A 22,815-nucleotide genomic window follows, 5' to 3' on the forward strand; every position below is an offset into this window, starting at 1 on the left:
TATTAATATCACAGGATACGTGTGAAGGCCTAAGGACTATAATATATAAATAGTAACCTGGACACTCATCTGACAACTTTTGAATAGACAATGGAGTGATTTGACAGTGGTTGTTTCAAGCTGCTTTAAAAATGTATCTTAGAAATTTCCAGGTCTCTGCTTCTTTCATCATTTATATATTTAGCTTCTTCATTTGATTATCTATTTATTCAACAAAAATGTATTGAGGACTTACTATGGGCTGGGAAATTCCCTAGGCACTGTGGATTCAATGGTATACAGAGCTCACAGTTTCTGCCTTATAAATTTACCATCTGGTCAGGGAGAAAGATGTTAATCAAATAATCACACAAATCAGCCTGCCAACTGCCATTATTGCTGTTCTGAAAAAAGGTAATTTTACTCTGAGAGCTTCTGAGGAAGAACTTTTTTTTTCTTTAGGTTTTTGCTGTGGGAGCACATGTGCTTGTGAAAGAGATAAAGAGAAGGAAGGTAAGAAATCACCCCCGAGGGAGATGGCCATGCTACAGTCCTTTCTCCCTGTTTCTCCTCTTAGGATTTTGGGCATGCATCCACACACACCTGGTGTGAGGCCTGATGTCAAGTCACTGGGTCCTAGACTTAATCTGTGGTAGGCCATATGGGAATCCACTCCTTGACTACCATGCCACCTGCTGGACTCAGGTATTTGACTTGTTTATTTTTTTAGAATTAGTTACTGTATTTTACTTATTAATTAATTAATTTATTATTATTATTATTATTATTTTAATTTCTATAGGACACATGCACTCATCAGGGAGAGATCTCTTAAGAGATTGAAACCATACTTCATTAGGGTAAGAAGATAGCATTTATCTCTTCAAAATCATGGCTGACAGCCACAAATCCATATTAATATCACAGGATACGTGTGAAGGCCTAAGGACTATAATATATAAATAGTAACCTGGACACTCATCTGACAACTTTTGAATAGACAATGGAGTGATTTGACAGTGGTTGTTTCAAGCTGCTTTAAAAATGTATCTTAGAAATTTCCAGGTCTCTGCTTCTTTCATCATTTATATATTTAGCTTCTTCATTTGATTATCTATTTATTCAACAAAAATGTATTGAGGACTTACTATGGGCTGGGAAATTCCCTAGGCACTGTGGATTCAATGGTATACAGAGCTCACAGTTTCTGCCTTATAAATTTACCATCTGGTCAGGGAGAAAGATGTTAATCAAATAATCACACAAATCAGCCTGCCAACTGCCATTATTGCTGTTCTGAAAAAAGGTAATTTTACTCTGAGAGCTTCTGAGGAAGAACTTTTTTTTTCTTTAGGTTTTTGCTGTGGGAGCACATGTGCTTGTGAAAGAGATAAAGAGAAGGAAGGTAAGAAATCACCCCCGAGGGAGATGGCCATGCTACAGTCCTTTCTCCCTGTTTCTCCTCTTAGGATTTTGGGCATGCATCCACACACACCTGGTGTGAGGCCTGATGTCAAGTCACTGGGTCCTAGACTTAATCTGTGGTAGGCCATATGGGAATCCACTCCTTGACTACCATGCCACCTGCTGGACTCAGGTATTTGACTTGTTTATTTTTTTAGAATTAGTTACTGTATTTTACTTATTAATTAATTAATTTATTATTATTATTATTATTATTTTAATTTCTATAGGACACATGCACTCATCAGGGAGAGAAAGAGTAGAAATATGAGAAAGCAAGCTGCCAGGTCCAAGACTAGAACAAGGGTCAGCCATGTGGGAGTCCAGCACCTTAATCACCATGCCAGATGCCAGCCCTCTGGGGTATTTGATTTTTAAGGACATTTTCTTCAAAGAAATATTGATAGGGTTAAGAGCTAGAGGATGGGAGGATTTAGCCAGGTAGAGAGGGAAGGGAACTGCATTTTAGGCAGAGAGCACAGCCTGAACAGAAGTGATGAGGTGGCAGGGATGGTGAGGGGATGAGACTGAAAGATGTCAGTGGACCTTAAACAGAGAGCTAGAATAGAGGGGTCAAAGCATGACTGGAGAAGTAGGCTTTACCATTTGTAGATTCTTGATACCTGTTAAGTGTGTTTTTTTAAAAACATTTATTATTAGTAGTAGTATTTTTATTGCCAGAGGATGCATGTGAGAACTAGGGGATGAGTGGAGGAAAGTAGTCCCCATGGGGTATGGTCAGACTGCAATCCCCTTTCCTCTATTTCTTCCTCCTTTCAGGATTTTGGGCACACGTGCACATGTGCTCAGTGTGTTTTTCAAGCCACTGGGGCCAGGACTTAAACAATGGTTGATCATGTGGGATTAGGCCTAGTGGTTGGGGAGCCAGATCCCACATGTCTGTCAAAATTCTAATCCCTATCCTAGTGGCTTGAAAAACACCTTGTATGTGCCCCAAATCTTTTTTTAAGAGCTATTTTATTTCATATTATTTATTTATTTTAATTTGATCAGAGAGGGACAGAGTGAGAAAGAGAAGGAAAGCAAGAAAGCAAGCCACCAGGTCCAGGACTTGAACCGCAGTCAGTTATGTGGGAGTCCAGCACCCTTAACCACCATGACACCTGCCAGTCCCTGTGTCTCAAATCTTGACAGTATGGAGAAATGGAGAAGGAATTTCAGGATGACCGTATCCCATCGGGAAGTGTTTTCCTCTCCTTCCCAACCCATTGTTTCTCTGTCTCTCTCTGACAAACACACATACACTCTGGCAATGAAAAAAAAAAAATTGTCTTTTCAAAAAACAACTTTAAAAATGTATGAGAAAAGGTTACAGGGAACCAAGAGAAGATGCAAGGAGACAAAAATACTAAGTCTAGACAACAGATAATACTGGGTTGGCAGGAAAGTCATGATGCATTTTTGCATAAAAAATATATCATGACTTTTCTGATGCTCCAATATTGCATATGAAGACAGATAGATTTGAAAGACAGTGAGTGGAGGAGTCCAACCCAGCAGGGCCCCAGGATCTGTTTTAGCCTTCGGCCTTTGAGCACAACTTTGGTTGGCTCAGCACGTTGGCAAGGCTGCTTGCTGTATGCTCTGGAGACTGCAGTAGCCTTGCTGGGAAGCGACCCCCCCGTGACTCCCTGATGTACTACTATAAAACAATTACATAGCTCTCTTATACATCCTGAGTATGTGATAAAATTTCCCAAAAGTCTGAGGAGTCTGACCCGGTGGGGCCCCAGGATCTATTTTGAGCCTTTGACCTTTGAGCACAGCTTTGGTCGGAGCATCACGTTGGCAAGACCGCTGCTGTATGCCCCCCGATCTATGAGCAAAGCTTGGGTTGACTCAGCATGTTGGCAAGGCCGCTTGTTGTATGCCCCAGAGACTGTGGTAGCTTTGCTGGGAAGCGACCCCCCTCTGACTCCCTGGTATACTACTATAAAAGAATTACATAGCTCTCTCATACATCTTGAGTATATGATAAGATTTCCCGAAAGTCCCCTGACCGCTCCTCTTTGCCCTGACCACCTACTGTTAATTACAATGCTTCATCCCTGTGGTCACAAGGGAGGATGTGCTAAAGTTCCATCTAGGCAGAAATCTTCTTGACCTTTGGAAGGCCCTTCAAGACACATTTAACATAAGCTTAAAAATAACCTTATAGGCTGAAACTGGCCCAGGATACTCCAGCCCCACAGTAGCTAATGTTCTAACAAAAATACATAACAGTGGCGCCACAGGCACAATAGAATGTTTAGGTATACCACAAACACATTTTAAAGTTCTTCATTAACTTGTTAGTCACTTTACCGCCAGTTAAAAAAGCTGTTTAAAAGTATCCCTGCCCTCACCAAGTGAATAATAGCTTCACTCCTCTAGAATAGATGAATATATTAGGATTCCTTGAATTAAGTTTTAGATCCCCATAAAATTATATAAGTATCATTATTGAGATCCATAAGAACTAATACCTATACTTGAGATTTTCTTTTCTTAGCATCGTGCTCAGTAATCACAAGATGGCTGCCGCCGAGCATCGGCTGATAATTAACTCTGTTTGCTAGAGCTGCTTTCCCAAAACTGCATTCCATAAAGTTCCTGAAGACCTGCCTACATCATTCAAATAATTGCTGAACTATAATAGACCCGCCCTTAATCCAACCCTGAATAGAATCTATGTTCCCTATTGTTAAAACTTTATGAACTGATAATTAAAACACATAGCCCCCATTTACTTGCATGTATCACATTTTCAATAAAAAGGCACGATGATTCCTAGCAGTTGTCGCTCTACAGAGAGTGATCTCTGGGAGTGTCCAACTGAGGACGTGCACAGAAAAGGCACCAGGGCCTCAGTCTTTCCTCCCTGTGCCACTTCCGAGGAGATAACCCACCCCCACTGAAGCTGGACCCCGGCAAGTGAGAAGGTAAAATCAGCTGAACTTACTTATAGATTGTATACAGAAGGGAAGGAAGAGGGAATTATCAAGAATGACACCTAAAATTTTAAACTGTGTAACTGAATGGATGGTTTCAACTTTCTTCAAGATACAGGGCACAGAAAGAAAAAGACTATGTATATAATTTCCAACTTGTGGAATCTGAGTTGTCTTAAAGATATTAAAGATGTGGTATAAGCAGTGAATTTTAAGGTCTTGGACTACAGACATGTATTCTCCACTAATAAATGCAAATGTAACATCAATAATTTTCTTTAAGTCTTCAGATTATATTCCTTGAATGTCTTGCTTGAAAGGATAACATGCGTGAAATATCACTTGCCCATACTCATTCTAAAGAAGACTAAGGTATGGAGAATTAGGTTCAATTTAGGTCAAGATCAGACATGAGTGTTACAGAGACAAATCATCCATTTGCCTTGTCCTTGAGGAGGCAAATACTTTTGAGTAGCCTCTTGGCAATTCTTAGACCCATGAAAAAACTCAACCTTAACAAAATGTGCAGGAGTGGAAACATTTGAGATGCTTCATCACTTCAGGAGAGGCAACGATGCTGAGAGGTAGACTGGTCAGCTTTGAACTATAGAAGATTCAATCCTGTCTACTACTTGGTTCTTTCATTGTGATTCTTTCCTAAATTGTCTTTTTTCTTCTAGAGGAAATGATCAAAATACATTGAGAGTAGAGATTGTGTCATTTTCAACTTTGTGCTCCTTCTACTTACCACAGTGTCTGGAGTATAGTGTTTGTTCAATAAATATCAAAATGAAGGAGAGGCATGCTTCCATCTTCTTCTTAGAAAAGGGTCTTTCCCATGGGTCCAGCAGATGGTGTAATGGTTATGTCGCTGGACTCTCACATGGCTAACTACAGTTCCAGTTCCAGACCCAGTGGCATATAACTCACACTGGGTATGTGTGCATGCATGCTCAAGATCCCAAGAGCAGAATGGAGGAGAAGGGATTGTAGCTTGGCCATCCCCAGGGGTGATTTCTCACTTTCTGTCTCTGTCTCTCCAGTGTCCAAGTATTGGCTTGTTAGTTCTTGGTAAAACTTAAGATAAAGTATTTTCACTCTCTCCTACAAACATCACCAAAAAAAAAAAAAAAAAAAAAAAACACCTAAAAAACAACAAACAAACAAAAACAGTGAAGGTTTAAAGAACAGGCACAAAACAACAAGGGCAAAGAGATGATAAGATTTCAGCGATGACACTCAGGAACTTTGAATGCACACTAGTAATTACTAACTGACATTAGCAGTTTGGAGGAAACAGAAACCCATGAAAGAAAGCTGAGAAGAATTGCACAACAGTATCAGTTAACTGAGGAAGTGGGAGGAGAAGATGAGGCTGCAAATAACACCATTTAAAAGACTGTTTTTAAGAATGATTTTGATAATGGTTATGTCGCTGGACTCCCATGCACCAAGTCTGGAATACTGGGACTTAAAACTCAGGCTGGGTGCATATGTGTGCATGCCCAAAATCTTGAGAGGAGAATGGAGGAAAATGGATTGCGGTGTGGCCATGCCCCCTGGGAGGGGGTGATTTCTTGTTTCCTGTCTCTGTCTCCATGTTGTGTCTCTACAAATGGCCTATAGCAAAAATCTCTTAAAAAAAATAATTTTGAGGGGCCACCGTATGGTATGGTGGTTAAGGCACTGGATTCCACGTCCTGGACCTGGTGGCTTGAAAATCACACCAGGCACACGTGTATGTGTGCCCAAAATCCCAGGAGGAGAATAAAGGAGAAGGGTTTATAGAGTGGCCACTTTCCCTCTTTCAAACACTCTCTGGTGAGCACATGTGCCCTATGGGGAGGGAGAAGGAAAGAAAAAAATATATATTTGATTTCTAATGTCTGGCACATTATAGCACCCAATAAATATTTGTTAAATGGATGAAAGAGTAAATGAAATTCAGCTACATAAAAACCTTGTATTTCTAAAAATGTTTAATTTCTGCCCTTGCATCTAGTTGATAATTTTACTGGTATATCAGTAACTTACCACTGCATAACAAATAATCCCAAACTTGTTTACTTAAAACAATAATCACTTATTAAGTACACATTTCTATGGCATGCCAACTTGAACTGCTCTTAGCAGGGTTCACTGAGATGTCAGCTGCTAGTCAGCTAGGAGGCTTTGCTTTTGGCGGTTAGCTGGTTTGGGCTGGAATGAGGGATCACTGAAGCACACATCTCTCATCACCCACTATGGCCCAGGCTAGTTCATCTGGTGGTGGCAAGTTTCAAGAGCAGCAGGAGAAGAATATTCAAAGTTTTTTGTACTTTTGTTTGTTTGTTTGTTTTTTAGCTTTGTTACAGGCTACATTTCCGAAAGAGAGACAGAGAGAGGGAAAGTGAAAAAGCATCCCCACCTTTCCCCATCAAGGATGGTCAGGCCACAATCCCTTCTCCATTTCTCTGTCCTTTTTAGATTTTGGGCAACCACGTTTACGTTCCTGGTGTGTCTTTCAAGCACTGAGTCTGTTACTTGAACCAAATTGTCAACCATGTGGGATCCAGGTCTCTTAACCACCACGCCACAGGCTGGCTCTGTCAGTCTATTGATCAAAGCAAGTAACAAAGCCAGGCCCAGATTCAAAGGGAAAGGGAGAAGTGAGGGAGAGTATCTGTTTATGGTGGGAGCTGTAAGATACTGAAGTTCTTTCTTTCTCTTTTAAAAACATGCCCTCTTCAGGGACAGAGAAAGAGAGAGAAGGAGGTTCCTCCTTCCACATGGTGTGGTCATGCTGCAATCCCTTCTCCTCCATTTCTCCATCCTATTTGGATTTGTGGTGTATACACACGTGTGCCTGGCATTTTTTTTAGCTGCCAGGGCTTGAATTTGAAGGTTGACCATATAGAATCCAGCTCCCTTAACTACTAGACTAAGACCAGACTGGGGCATAAAATTTTTGAGTAGAATTAATTTTTTTTTTTTTTTAGAATTTTGAAGACATTGCTTCCTTTTTTGTTTTGTTTTATTTCCAACTTCTAATGTTCCTTTTGAAAACTCTCACACCATTCTAATTTGCATTCCTTATACATAATCTGTTTTTGTTTCTGTTTTTACCATCTCTGGAAGATTTGAGGATTCTATTTTTAATTTTATTAAAAAAATTTTTTTGTAGCGGTTTTTTCTTTAGGATGTGTGCACTCACCAGAGAAAGAGAGGCAGTAAGAGGGAAAGTGAGAAATTACCCCTCCTCCCAGGGGGGTACCAGTCACACTGCAATCCCTTCTCCTCCTGGAATCTTGGGCATGCATGTACATGTGCCCTGCGAGTTTCAAGCCACCGGGTCTGTGACTTGAACCACAGTTGGCCATGTGGAGTCCAGTGACATAACTGCTACACCATCTGTTAGCCCAAAGGGATTCTATTTTTAACCAAAGAATACTGAAGTTTTGTAATAATATGACTTGGTATGGGTCCATTTTTATTCCATAGGTGGGAAACTTGGTAATTGCTTCAATTTGGAAATTCCAATACTTTCAGCTGGGAAACTTCTTTATGCTAGAGGGTACGTGTGCTCACCAGAGAGAGAAAAAGAAAGTGAGAAAGAGGGAGAGGGAGAAAACACTCCTTTGTAGGGCAAGGCCATGTCGCACAGTCTCTTCTCGTCCATTTCTCTATCCTGTAAGGCATGCGTACACATGCACCCAGTATATTTCTCAAACTGCCAGGACCCAGACTTGAAATGTGCAGTCAAACATGAGGCATCCAGTTCCCCCAACAACCAGACCATGGGGCTAACCCTGGAAAATGTTATTGAAATATGTATTTGATGCTTTTCTTTCCTTTCTTTTTTTAATTGTCAGAAAATATTATTGAAATATGTATTTGATGCTTTTCTTTCCTCTTCTTTTCTTTTCTTTTCTTTTAATTGTCAGAAAATGTTATTGAAATATGTATTTGATGCTTTTCTTTCTTTTTTCTTTTTCTTTTCTTTTCTCTTTCTTTTCTTTTCTTTTCTCTCTCTTTTTTTTTTTAATTGCATTCACCAGAGAAAGACAGTGACAGAGAGGAAGAAAGCCCCCTGCAATGGAATATAGTCTTTTCCTACATTTTTCTATCCTATCAGGATTGGAGCATGCACACATGTATGCCCAGCCTATTTTCCAGTTTGCCAGGGAGTACAGGGTAGGGAGACAGTTTAAAGTATTAGATAGAGTGGCAAAATAAGGGCTTGTTAAATAAGGAACATTAGAGGAAAGACTTGGAGGAAGCAAAGGTAGTTCTGGTTTAGGCACGAATGGACTCAAGTCCTAAAATGGTATCACTAGGACTTTTTCTTTCTCTGACTCCATTTCTCTTCATTATGGCTTCATTCTTGGGCGCATTTTCCCCGTGTCAGGACTCAGACGTTTCTAGTAATTCTAGGACTATGTTTTACTATTGATAGTTTGACAACTGTAATGAAAGAGAAATGATCCCTGTCCCAATAGTTTCAGTGAAAGTCGCAGGTTCAGTCTCTGAAATGGATTGGATCACATGACCAACCCTGAGCCAAACTGCAGAGGCCAAGAGATGAAATGCTTTGATTAATCTTGAATTATATTCTGACCATTGAAGTCAGGGAGAGAGGAAGCCCACCAGAGGGACCAAGGGTGGGAGATGAGTTATTCAAAGAACAATTGGGATGCCAGATGAAAGAACGGACACTGAGCTGGCAAAACAAAGAAAAATCCAAGAACTTCCGCTATGGGGTCTGTGAGAGAAGGTAGCAGTGTTTGGTTGCCTCTATTTCTTCTATACCAATGGGCCCCAGATGAATAGTACTTCCTGGCTACACATGATAAAAGATTCCATTTCCTCTAGACCACTTCATACAAAGCCATTGTATCTTGTATGTCCCTGGAAGTTTTCCAGGGCACTGCCTGCCTGAAAAAGATTTCCTTTGTTGATAATCTTTGGGTTGGTACATCACTTCTCTTTTCTCAGATATTTACTTACCAGATAGCTTGGGTGATGTACAGTGTTCTCCATTTGCTATTATTTCATTTTTTTACCTTTGTATTTCCTGAATCTACATAGTATATTGATTGTAACTGCTTCTCCAGTGTACACCATTTATTTCTGTTCATAGTTTTTTGGTTTTGTTTATTTTATTATTAGTATTATTGCCAGAACATGCATGCACTCACCAAAGAGAGAGAAAACACCCCCTAGTGTGACCATCCTTTTTCCCCACTCCATCAGAATCCTAGGCTTGTGTCCTCATGCCTAGCATGTTTCAAGCCTCTGGGACCAGGATTTGAACCATGGCCCCTCATGTGGGATCTGGTTTCTAATACATAGGAGTTAACCGCCGTGCTATGGGATGGCCCTGGTTCCATTTACGGTTGAAATGGAAGTTTGAAGATCTGCTAATCACCTCTGCATATCTTTGGTTAATTTTCCTCTTTTCTGTCAGCTTGAGCTTTATCACATAGGAGAAGGAATAGAGAGATTAGCTCCATCTAACAGTTCAAATTTTAAAGCAGACCAGGCCAACCAAACTCAGAAAATGAGTTTCGAGAACAAAACGTCATGGGTTAAAAGTTGCAGCTACCACTTCAATTTAAATCTTCAAGATGGGCAATGCTAGATTGCATTCGTCTGTACTTGAAAAAGAGGCTTGGGCTGGCATTAGACACATGCTTATTCTGACGTGCACCCTACTAAGGAAAAGAATCCCTACTAAGAGGCTCAATGGTGGCTGGTAGCTGATAAGGAGGTTAAGGCAGCTAGATTCCACGTGGAAAAATAAGTGGTTTGAGTTCTGGACCTAGCGGTTTGAAAATCACACTGGGGACATGTGCATGCATACCGAAAGTCCGAAGAGAGAATGGAGGAAAAGGGATTGTAGCCTGGCCATACCCTCCGAGGAGGGATTTCTCTTGCCCTTTCTCTCTCTCTCTGTTTCTGACTCTCTGGCAAGTGCCCACACCCTATAGCAAACTAAAAAATAAAAATTAAAATAAATTAATTTTTTTTTAAATAAAAAGAGCATCCATGATGCCAGGTAAAAGTCTTATTAACTTACTTGAGTATGATTTCCCAAAGCTGGCCCTGAGATTTGAGCTGATTCTTTTTTTTTTCCGAGAGGTACATAACCCTTTCTTTTTAACACTGTATTGATTTTTCTCCTTTTATTTAAATTTTAATCTTGAAAGTTTACTGAATTACTGTAGAATTACTGTATTAAATTTAATTAATTAATTAATTTATTTATTTATTTTATTTTTTTGGAGAGGTTTTTTCGCTATAGGGCGCGTGCGCTCGCCAGACAGACAGAGAGAGACATAGAGACAGAAAAGCGAGAAATCACCCCCCAGGGGGGATGGTCACACCGTAATCCCTTCTCCTCCATTCTCCTCTCAGGATCTTGGGCACGCACGCACATGCGCCCGGCGTGAGTTTTAAGCCACTGGGTCCGGGACGCGAACCGCGATCAACTACGTGGGAGTCCAGCGACATAGCCATTACGCTAACTGCTGGTTCCCTTATTTATTTATTTTTAAGTTTGATCAGAGAGGGACAGGTGGGGGTGGGTAGTGAGAAAACAAGCCTCCAGGTCCAGAACTCAAACTGTGGTTGGCCATGTGGGAGTCCAGCGCTCTTAATCACCATGCCACCTGTCGGTCCCTCAACTTTTATCCTTAAAGCTCTCAGCATTTTCAGTTAATTTAAAATGATTTTTAAGTTGCCTTTGAAAAATCCTACAATGTGGAGGCCTTAACACATCACTAGAATAGTTACTATGAATTCCTTCTTACAGAAAGACCCTGTGTTACTATGCCTCCGATTCCTTATTTGTCAAAGAAGAGTAATAATACCTATCTCAGTTTTCGTAGAGTATATCAGCTGATGCAAGTAAAGCGTTTCAAATAGTTTCTGTATATAATAATCATTCAGAAATGTTAGTGATTACTTTATTAATAGCATTACTACTCTAATTTTTTTGCTTTGTTTTGTTTTTGCCATAGGGTATGTGCACTCACTGAAGAGATACAGAGAGAGAGAGGGGAAGTGAGAAATAACCTCTCAGTGAGGATAGCTACACCACAATCCCTTCTCCTCCATTCTCCTCTTAGGATTTTGTGCACACATGCACATGTACTCAGCATAATTTTTAAGCTGCCGAATCTGGAACTCTAACTGAGGTTGGCTATGTGGGAATCCAGCACCTTAGCTACCACACCACCTGCTGGCCTCTATCACTGCTCTTATTATTACATGAGAGATGAGTGGTTGGTAGAAGACAGACATTTCTGGCCAAATGCTCTCTTGGGATGGTGTCAGAGTGAATTGGTATTTGAGAGTTTTTCATCTTTCCAAGATGGGTGAATACATCACAGTGTCCTTTCTGTACCCAACAGAGACTCATGGGACCTTACACTCTCCCTTGAGACTTTTCTAGAGCACACAGTGTCACCAAATAGACACTGGTTCCTTAAGGTTCTAACCATTTGCCATTTATACCTATAGGTCCAAAAAATTACTCTTATAAGGAGCCCAAAGTAGACAGGATTTGTTATCCATAATACCAAGAGGATAACCGAGAGCAAGGGTGGTGTGGTCACAATAGGGCAAGGGACCGTTGATGTGGCAAAGCACAATCTCGTGAGAGACATTTTTATTTATTTAAAGAACATTAGGCCATGCCATTCCTAGGGCTGATCCATTTGCATAGCAACCCCTGCCCACTGCCCCTCACTTTGGGTGTGACTTGTGCATGACTGAAAACACACCAGTTAATTCTCTGTGAGTCTGAATCTCTTCCCAGCATGCCATTCGAAGATGGTTTATGGGCACAGAGCTCATGTCTGGAATGCTGCAAGAGCTAAATTTTTGCCCAGTGGGCAGGACACCAAAGGCGGTCCCAGCTTTTTCTCTTTGATGGTTGCTTCAAGGTAGGATTTTGCAAATCTATCTGCTGCACATTTAACCATCCAGACAGACTCCTGGGCTTTAGGAAGGCAAACCAATTCACGAATTCCCTTGGCCTAATCTGAATCAATTCTCCATTCCTGTCTCAGGTTCCTGATTCCAAGTCTAATCCTTTCATGTCGCTCCTCTAAGTTAACTATGAGTAGAGAAGGCTCAAAGAGCTTCAGATAAAATTCAAATTAATTTTAAAGCAAGGGATTATCTTAACTGAGTTTGAAAAGGCTCATTGCCTTCAGCAGCTGGGCCTGTATTTTCATATATATATAAAAGCTTTCTGTAGATATGTCAATCCTATAAATCTCGAGATCTCGAGGCAGGACCTAAAGTAGATTTAACCAATCAGAGATATTTTTTAGGCCATCTCAAAGTAACTCACAGATGCCTGACAGCTGCAGCTGTTTGGGCCCCTGGCGAAGGCATTGCTCTATGACTCAGAGGGATGTTTATGCCAGAGAATGCTGCCACTGCAATACTACCCCAGAGATGCCCCAGGAAAAAATAATTTGGAGCGATGAATAGGAAAGGAAGGTCTCTGGGCAGATTTAGTCAAACCAAGGTCTGTGTCTGAATGTACTTAGAGATATAAGAAGAGGTAGAAAATGCATTTGCTTTGACATCAGACAGATCTAGCCATTATTCTCAGCTCTGGGCACTTAAATTTGGTCATTCACTTACCTATCACTCACTCATTCAATTAATACTTACTGAAGATCTACTATATTCCAAACACTGTGCTAGTTGGTGTTTGGGATATAACCATATCAGGACCAGCTACTTAATCTGTGGGACTGATAAAAAAAATTGTGGGACCCCCTTGTTCAAAAATTATTAAGAATTTCAAGGAGGCCATGACAGAGAAATAAATCAAACATGTGGCCCTTCTGAGTGTGGGGGTCTTTGTGACTTCATTAATGCCCATAAGCCAGCCTTGATGATAAACCTCAGGAGAGAAGAGACCTAGTCTTCACTGAGTTGAGTTTCTGGAGAAGAAATTCATTAATTAACCAATTAATCTAAAATCATGACTATGACAAGGAAGGGGAGCATGGTACTATAAATGCCAATAAAGGGGGTTTTTGATTGGTCAAGGAGGCCAGGAGAGACTTCCCTGAGGGGATGATGTTTAGCATGAAATTTGGAGGATAAATGAGAGTTAACTAGGCAAAAATGAGAGGTCATCTTTGAAGGATTCCATCATTCCAAATCCCAAGGATGGGAATGAACCTAAAAGGAGAAAGAGGAGAAAATACTAGGGTAGGTGGAAAACCAGTAGAGGGACAAGTCCTGGGAGCCCAGGGAGGGGAGTGTTTCAGGAAGTACAGCAGATCCATTGGTTGACCTTGGCAAGTGAGTCTCATGTGTCAACGCAGAAATATACTCCCAAAGTTCAGGGGGCTCCTGACACATACGTAATTTTTAATCCTTTCTTAGGATTCTCAATTCTCAATCTTGGTGCATATTTGAGAGTGAGGTTGAGACACAGAGAAGACAGGCTAAAGGGACTCTTCCCCTAGGAGTAAGATAGTGATCTTCAAGGGACAAATGTATGAATCGACGTGGTGTGAAGTAACCCAGGTCTCACGTCCAAATCCTGCCGTATCTCTCCATTCTCTTACTCACTGCACATGCTGTCTCTTTTCTTTCAGTTCTAGCATATAACACCATCTGTCTCATACCATGGCCTTTGCAATGCCACTTCCCTGTGCCTAAGGCACTCCTTTCCTTTCCGATTCTACCCTTTGGCTTGGCCTTTTTTGACTCTATCTTGTTCTACTGATCTCATTTTTACTAATATTTCCTTAAAGAATTCCCTACTACCAACAAAACCAAAACAGATGCTCCATTTCTCTCTTTTACATTTTTGCAAATATAACGTATATAAACAACAGATATAATTTTAAAAAAAAGTTTGCCAAAGGTGAGGGTACTTGACAGAGAGAGACAGAGAGAGGGAAAAGGAAGCACCCTCATGGGGCATAGTCATGCCACAATCCTTTCTCTTCCAACTCTCTCTCATTGCAGGATTTTGGGCTCATACGTGCATGCACCCAGAGTGTTTCCCAAGCTGCTGCATCCGAGACTCAAACTGTGCAGTCAGCCATGTTGGATCCAGGTACCTTGGCCACCAGGCCATGGGCTGGACCAAAATGTCATTATTCTTATAGCCCTCATTCTTCTCTTGATGCCAGTTTATCCCACTTATGTGACTACTTGCTAATGAAGGTGTCTCACTTTACTGTAGATTCCTAGCAGGTAGATGCTATATCTTTTATGCTCTCACCAATATCATCATCTGGCACAAAATTCTGTCATAATGAAAAGATGGAGGAGACGGGATTGCAATGTGACTAAGCCCCATTATGGAGTGCTTTCTCTCTCTCTGTTCCCCCGTCTCTCTGCCTGGCAAGCACATGCTCTCTGGCAATAAAAATTCTTTTTCCAAAAGAGATCATCATGCTCATCATCATGCTACCACATTCAAAAACCTACTTGAAATAAGTAGTTTTCTAGGAAAATAAAATTTCCAAAATTCTCCCCCATAGAGATAAAGTTTAAATAAATTAATTTAAAAAGAAAACAGGATGGGACATGCGTGCCTGATATAGTTAAACACAAATCACGTATACACTGATTGAAATCAAAACATTATAAAACTTTGGAGGTGCCAATGGTTATTTTAACATTGAATTGTTTGTCTCTTTAATTGTATTGACACTTTGCTTTTAATTAATTATGAAATAGCTTAAATACATAAATAATATTGAAAACAAATCCAAGTAACAAAATGTTTAGAGTCTACTCCTTGGCGATAAAACGTAATATTCAGTGATATGCTTGATTCAAGTTCCTTATGTCTCCCTACAGAAAGATAGACCCTCCCAGAATATCCCCACAGTCCCCAGGCTGCTCATCAAGCTAGTGGCTGGCAGTTACAATCTTACCAAAATATAAAGTCTTCTAGGATGTCTTGCCTGAATGACCAAGGCCCAGATGAATTTGAGGCAGGTTCACTCAGGCAAAGAACACGCAGATACTGTGTACCTGTGAGGAAAACTCTCTAAGCCTGCTGAAAAACAAACAAAACACGGTAGCTGTGGAAAGTTTTCGCTCCAGGAGAGCAGGCTCCTAGGATCTCTCTGAATAAAGACGCCAGAGGTGCGAAGTGACTAGATGGAGCCAAGGCGGAGAGCTAGGGAGTGGGAGATAAAGTGGCCTCGTGAATAGGAATGTCTGTCCAAATGCCAAGACTGGAGATGATGGATGAAGAGCGAATCATTGAAGAAGTCTTGGATAAGTTTGTTAATTGTCATGAGCAAACATATGAGGAATTTCTAAGCACTTTTAGTCATCTTTCTAAAGATGATAATGTGACCAGAAGGGGACCACTTGGAACCCATTCTACAGAAAGTATATTTGCCTCTGTTAAACATACTCACCAAAATGAACCAAATGACTACCGTCTTAGAAATAAAACCATCTTTCTTCGCACTTCTTCACAAAGTTCAGAAGAAGAATGGATGAAGGCCAAAGAGTTGGCAGTTTCTTTCAAGGTGATCTGAATCAGGCAGGAAAGGTGAAGGTAGACAATTTCCTGGACATGGACTCGGATGAAGAGAGGAAGCCCCACATGAGCAAGGATTTGCTGTTCCCAGGAGAAGTGGAGGAGGAAGGAAGCACCTCCATTCCTTCTTGTATTCTTCCGGTGGCCCAGCCTCTCAGCCCTAAAGTGAAGCCAAAGCCCACTGTAAAAGGAACAGACACATAAGAAGAGACTCTTGGCAAGGAAGTTCAGCCCTTCTCACTTGATGAGGAGTTTTGACTATGACAGTGTGACGCTAACCCCCAAGTTCCCTACTGCAGAGATGGAAATGGTCAAAGAGCTCTGCAAGCAAAGGAGAAAGAACAACACAAACTCAGAGCAACCCTGTGACTAAATCACAGAGGCATCTCTGTGTTTACTTCTGCTTTGTTCTTATCCAAGCACTGTTAGACTAAAAGAGAAACCTGCCATGACTACCTCAAAACAAAAACAAAAACAAAAACAAAAAACAAACAAAATACCCGAGAAGCTCAAATTCCTCACCAGAGCAGGTGACCCCTCCACCTCTTCTGTTTCCTCCTGAGTCTTGACATCTGGCACCACCACAGCCACACTGTGCACGCCTTTGTCCATAGTCCCCGAACGCGGCACGAGGTGCGTCCCTCACACCCTTGCGTGGGCTGCTTCCTGTGTCATGAGTGTCTTCCACACTCTCCCAGTTTCTCCACTTCCTGGTCATTCTCTTTCTATCAGAAGGGAGAATCACTGCTGTGCACTGCACTTCTCTCCCAGAGCACCTACTGCCGTGTACTGGAATCCCGCTCTAAAATGCGAGGCCCCAACCAGACTCTCTTCCTTGTGCATTTTCATTTCTCTTTCACCCAGCAAGGTCAGTAATAGCTAGTAGGCATTCAGAACCTGTCGGCAAGAATGGCGGAACACAGAGAATGAAGTAAAACTGCTTACTCTGACATTCAAGGACAATCGAATCCAGCACCTCACTCGCACACAGCCAACTCTAACACAGAACTAAATATAAAACTAGACACTATTCAGGGAAGCTGGGAGTGTGGTGGTTGAGGTGGCTCGATCCCACATGGCCTACTGTGCAGCTCAAGTCTCGAACTCGTCAGCTGGAACATGCCCTGTACATGTGCTTGCGTGCCCAAAATCCCAGGAGGAGAATGAAAAAGAGAGTGATGTGGCCATCCTTTCAGGGGTGTCTTCTTGATTCTTCTTCCCTTTCTCTCTTTCTTTTTGGCAAGTGCCCTATAGGAAAAAAAAAGAAAAAAGAAAAGAAAGAAAGGAAAAAGAAAGGGGAAAGAAAAAAAAAGAAAGCAAAAACCAAAAAAGATGGGGACAGCAGGTTGCCTAGTGGTTAAGGCACTGAACTCTCATGTGACGGAGTGTGGCCAACTATGGTTTGAGTCCTGGACCTGGAGACTTGAAACTCATGCCAGCGCATGTGTGTGCATGCCCAAAATCTTGGGAAATGAATGGAAGAGAGGGGATTGCAGTGTGGCCATTCCCCGTGGGGGATAAATTTTTTGCTTCCTATCTCTCTGTCTCTGTCTCTCCAGTGAACACATACATCCTATAACAAAAAAACTCTCAAAAAATACAAAAAAAAAAACCAAAAACCAGGTCATGTTCGGAGGTTACACAGAGAGTTTTAGTTAATAAGAAACACAAAAGGACTATGATAATGATGTCACCTAATTTTCTCTCTGCCTTCTATGAGCTCAGAGTACTATGTTCTACTCTGATATCAATGTCCTTTTTTCCCTTCTCTTTTCTCCTCCTTTTCTTCATGTCCCTTTCATTCATAAATAAACTGACCATATGTTCAATCATAAATTTGATCAAATTTTTAAAAGTTAATTCTGTTCGTGATAGAGAGTACGTGCATGCGTATGAGAAAGAAAAAAAGAGACACCCTCAACAAAGTCTCATCAGACCATAAACCCCCTTCTTCACCTCTCTAGCTCATCAGGAAATATGCCTGGCATGTTTTCAGGCTGGCCCAGGGATCTGAACCCACAGACATTCATGTGACTTCCAGCACTGCAGTTCAGTTTGCTACCAACTGTAGCACTCGGCTGGGCCAGGTCAAACAGATTTTCATTGAGCACCTAGTATGGTTTGCACAGCCCTATACTGCAGGAATACAAGAATCAATACGATGTAATTCATGCACTATTTAGACTGAGAATCTTAGCTCTATCACTTGCCGGTGGAATGAACCATTGGGAAAACAGTCTCTAACCCACAGTCTTCTCATCTGTATAACAAGGACAACAAAGATATTATACCTGCAACAGAACTTTAGAGGATTAAATAAAGCTATGGCTTATTCCCTCATCATGAAAACATGTTCCAGGGACCAGCAGATGGGGTAATGGTTATATTGCTGGAGTCTCACATAGTCAACTGACGTTCAAGTCCCAGACCTGGCAGCTTAAAACTCACGACAGGTACATCTGTATTTGTGCCCAAAATCCTGAAGGAGAATGGGGGAGAAGGGATTATGGTGTGGCCACTCCCCAAGGGCTGATTTCTCGCTTTCTCTCTGTTTTTCCAGTGAGCACACGTACCCTATAGCAAAAATCTCTCTCTCTAGAAAAAGAAAAAGAAAGAAAAGAAAAGAAAAAGAGAAAAAAGAAAAGAAAAAAAAAAAAGAAAAGAAAAAAGGGAAGAAAAGAAAAGAAAAGAAAAGAAAAGAAAAGAAAAGATGTCCCAGTATCTCCAAAGTGAAAACAAAACAAAAACTGCTTTCACTCCACGTTGTCATGGAGGTACCTCCCAACAGGCTGTGGTCCTTTCTTTACACAGGACAACTTTCTGGGTCACTGAAGGTTGATGCCTCTCCACTTTCTCACCTCAGAGTCTCTCCTCAACTCATCCCAGTTTGGTTTTCTCTCCACCATTCCATTGGGACTTACCAAGGTCACCAGTAACTTCCTTCTTGCCCCAGTCTCTTTCTTCCCTCTGTAGCACTTGGCACCCTGGACCTTCCTTCCTTCAAGACCTTTCTTGTCTTCAGCTTCTATGACACCACACTCTACTTGCTTTCTTTTTCAGTTCACAAGCCTCTACTATCTCCTTAACTATAGCTCTTTCTCCTCTGATCAGCCCCTAAAATTAGGGTCTATGAGTTTGTTCCTGGCCCCACTCTCTTTGAAGTACTGTAATTTCCCTAGGACATCTCCTCTGGACCAAGCAACAGGCCAATGACTTCCAAAAACTCCAGCTCTGAACTCTTCTCTAAATGAACTCTAGACTCTCATATCCAGCTGTCTACTTAATATCCCATGTGAATGTCTATAACAGGCATCTCAAACAGCATGGTCCAAAAAGAACTTTTGACTTTTCCCCAAAATCTGTTTCTTATGTTTTCCTGATTCAATAAATAATATCACACATCCAGAGGCTCGAGTTACAAATTTATGAGAGCTCTTTAATTCCTCCATTTTCTTCAACCTCCCTATAAGGATTCATCAGCAAGTCCTGTCATCTTTCTTTTCCAAAGCATATACCAAATACATATTCATCTCCCTATCCCCTGGCCACCAGCATCACCTAAGTCAAGTAAACTGATGTGAAAGCTTCTGAATTAACCTTCCCTATTCTACTACTGCCGATCCCAGCTCCTGAAAGCCACCAGGAAGTCTTTAAAAAAATAAAATAAATCATTTTACTTGTCCCACTCAGTTTTGGTTGTTACGACAGATTTCCATAGAATCTACATCTTATAAACAAAATTCATTTATTTCTCACTGTGCTGGAGGTTACAGTGTTCAAGATCAAGTATCTGGAGAGGTTCTGCTTCTAGATACACAGGTGGCCATCTTCTTTTTTCCTACATGACAGAGAGCAGAGGGACAGTCAGCTCTCATGTCTTCTAAGAAGAGAACTAATCTAATTCACGAGGGCTCCACCCTGATTACTTAATCACCTCTCCAAAGCCTCATCTCCTAACACCATCCTATTTTGGGTTAGGATTTCAACACAAATATTTATCTATATCCATAGCATTACTCCATTACTTAGAATCTTCTTTTTTTATTTTTAAAGAATTATTTTATTTAACTTTATTTATTTTAATTTGACCAAGGAGGGACAGAGTGAGAAAGAGAGAGAGAGAGAGAGAGAGAGAGAGAAAGCAAGCTTCCAGGCCCAGTACTCGAACCGTGGTTGGCCATGTGGGAGTCCAGTGCCCTCAACCACCACACCACCTGCTGGCCCCTACTTAGAATCTTCTTTCCTTTTGTACTTAAAATAGATTTCAAGTCTTTTTTTTTTTTTTTTTTTGTAAAGAAAGAGCTATAGGGCATGTGCACTTACTGAGGAGACAGAGCGAGACAGACAGAAAGCGAGAAATCATCCTCAGGGAGGATGGCCATGCCAGCGTGAGTTTTAAGCAATCGGGTCAGGGACTTGAACCGTGGTCAACTACATGGGAGTCCAGCAACATAACCATTATACCATCTGCTGGTCCTGTAGATTTTGTCTTTTCTGGCCTACAAATTACTACATGATATGGCCCCTGACCATCCTACTCTCCTCGTCCTATCCAACTCTCTTTTTTCCCCACAAAACTCCAGTCCCACTAATATTTTCCAGGACCCAAAGGTTGCTCCCATTTAGGGACTTAGCTGTCTCTGTTCCTGTGTTGGAAATGGGCTTCTCCCGATCTTTGCCTAGGTGTAGAGAATGCAGAAAAGGTTGTAACACTAATACATCCAGAAGGGGGCAGTTCTCTGCATGGAGTTGCATTTAAAGAAGCAAAAATAAATAGCTTCAATACATAAATACAAACAAAGAACTAAAAGATTTCCACTTTTTACTTGCATCTGAAGAACATTCAAAAGAATTGAAATGCATATTTCATATATGCAGCTAATCTTAATCCTCTCTGCTAACTCTTCCTTTGTACTCTGCAATCCTTTTTCTAACTGCAAATCTCTCGCTCTTGTCCAATCCCAGGGGCTGTCTGCTCACTACAGCTCCTGCTACCTTCATCCCCAACTTCTTTCTTTTTTCTTCTTCAGAGTCATCTAGCTTTTCTTTCTTTATTTTTAAGAGAGATTTTTGCTATAGGTCACATGTGCTCACCAGAGAGATAGAGAGAGACAAAAAGTGACAAACCCCCCACCCGCACCAGGGGGAATGGCCACACCACAATTCCATCTTCTCCTGTCTCCTCTTGGGATTTTGGGTACACATGCATAGGTGCCCACTGTGAGTTTAAGCTGCTGGCTCTGGGATTGGAACCATGGTTGACTATGTGAGAGTCCAGTGACATAACCATTACACCATCTACTGATCCAAACCTAGCTTTTCTTGTACAAGTAAGACTTCTTTCTCTTTAGGGCTTTGGAAGGAAAGAGAATTCCCTGTGACAGGGACAAGGATGTTTGGCAACCTGCAGGGAACAATGTGCCAGTCAAAAGCAAGAGGAGACACCAAGTTAGGAATGGAAAGGGACGTGAAAGGAATAATAGTGGGTAGGTTTGCCAGGATGCAGAGCAAGAAAGGGTGACCTAGCAACCCCATGGAAACTTAAAATATCATCTCTATGCTATTCCTATGTCTATTGGATATTACTTTTGTGGCAGAATTTACACAATTGTTAAATGAATTCTACCTGTAAATATAAAATGATTCACTATCTTCAGAGAAAATGTTATTGGTTACGTTTTTTAAAATGTTTATTTCATGAGTGAAAGAGACAGAGACAGACTTCCTCCCTGTCCCTCCCCCACAACAGTCTTGACATCATACTTCATCCCCAGCCTCAGCGGGTCCCAGACAATGGACACATGCCTAGATGGCATACTCAAGGAATGCTAGAGACACAATGTGGTCCCATATGGGTCGGCCTCACAGAACACTGTGTTTTCTCACTATGCCACCATCCAGGCCCCGGTTACACTTCTTTTTGTTTGTTTAGCTGTTTGCCATAGGGCTTGCATGCTTGCCGCGGAGAGACAGAAAGGGAAAGTGAGAAATCACTTCCCTTTGCTGCAATCACCATACTGTAATTCCTTCTCCATTCTCCTCTCAGGATTCCAGGCATGTACACGCATGTGCCCAGCATGGTTTTTAAGGGACTAGGTCTGGGACTTGAACCGCACAGTAGGCCATATTGGATCCAGTACCTTAACCTCCATACCACCTGCTGACCCCGACCTTGTTTATATTCTAAAGTGTCAATTGTGAAAGTGAATTATTGGGGGCCAGCAGGTAGTGCGTTGGTTAAGGTGCTAGACAATTACACAACCAACTATGATTCAAGTCCTGGACCCGGCACTTTGAAAATTACACTGAATGTGTATGTACGTATACACAAAATCCAGGAGGAGAATGGTAGGGAACGGATTGCAGTGTGACCATTCCCCCTGCGGAAATGATTTCTCATTTTCTCTCTCTTTCTGTCTCTGTCCAGTGAGTGCACATATCTGACAAAAACCTTAAAAAAAAAACTGAATTATTGAAGAATCAAATAACAAACACAGCACTGAATTTTGTTCAAAAAATACAGATCAGTGTATTGTTAGGAAAAGGAGATAAAATGAGAGACCAGGTGTCAGCTGACTTATATTTTCTCTGAGATTCAGAATATAGGTTTAGAGTCTGACAATCTAGAATCAAATTTCATCACCATCACTTACTAGCTATGTGACCTTAGGCAAAATACTTGAACTTTTATTCCTAAGTTTCTTTATTGGTAGAATGAGGATAATAACAGTACCTATTATACAGGACCCTTATCGTTGATAAATTGATATATAGATAATATCATTACATTAGCCTAGGAATGGAGAGTTGAGAATAGTTGCTTTTATTATACTTTGCAATGACAGAGAACTCAAACATGATCATTAGATCTGAATGGGGTGAGGAAAAGAAGCC

General features: G+C 41.1%; 1 pseudogene; it reads left to right on the forward strand.

Annotated features, from left to right (window-relative positions):
- Positions 1-15,499: 15,499 nt before the first annotated feature.
- On the forward strand, positions 15,500-16,294 carry LOC102485224 (uncharacterized protein C11orf74-like; annotated as a pseudogene).
- The last annotated feature ends 6,521 nt before the right edge of the window (positions 16,295-22,815 follow it).

This window comes from Tupaia chinensis, unplaced genomic scaffold (genome assembly GCF_000334495.1).
Source record: "Tupaia chinensis unplaced genomic scaffold, TupChi_1.0 Scaffold000054_1, whole genome shotgun sequence".
NCBI lineage: Eukaryota > Metazoa > Chordata > Mammalia > Scandentia > Tupaiidae > Tupaia > Tupaia belangeri.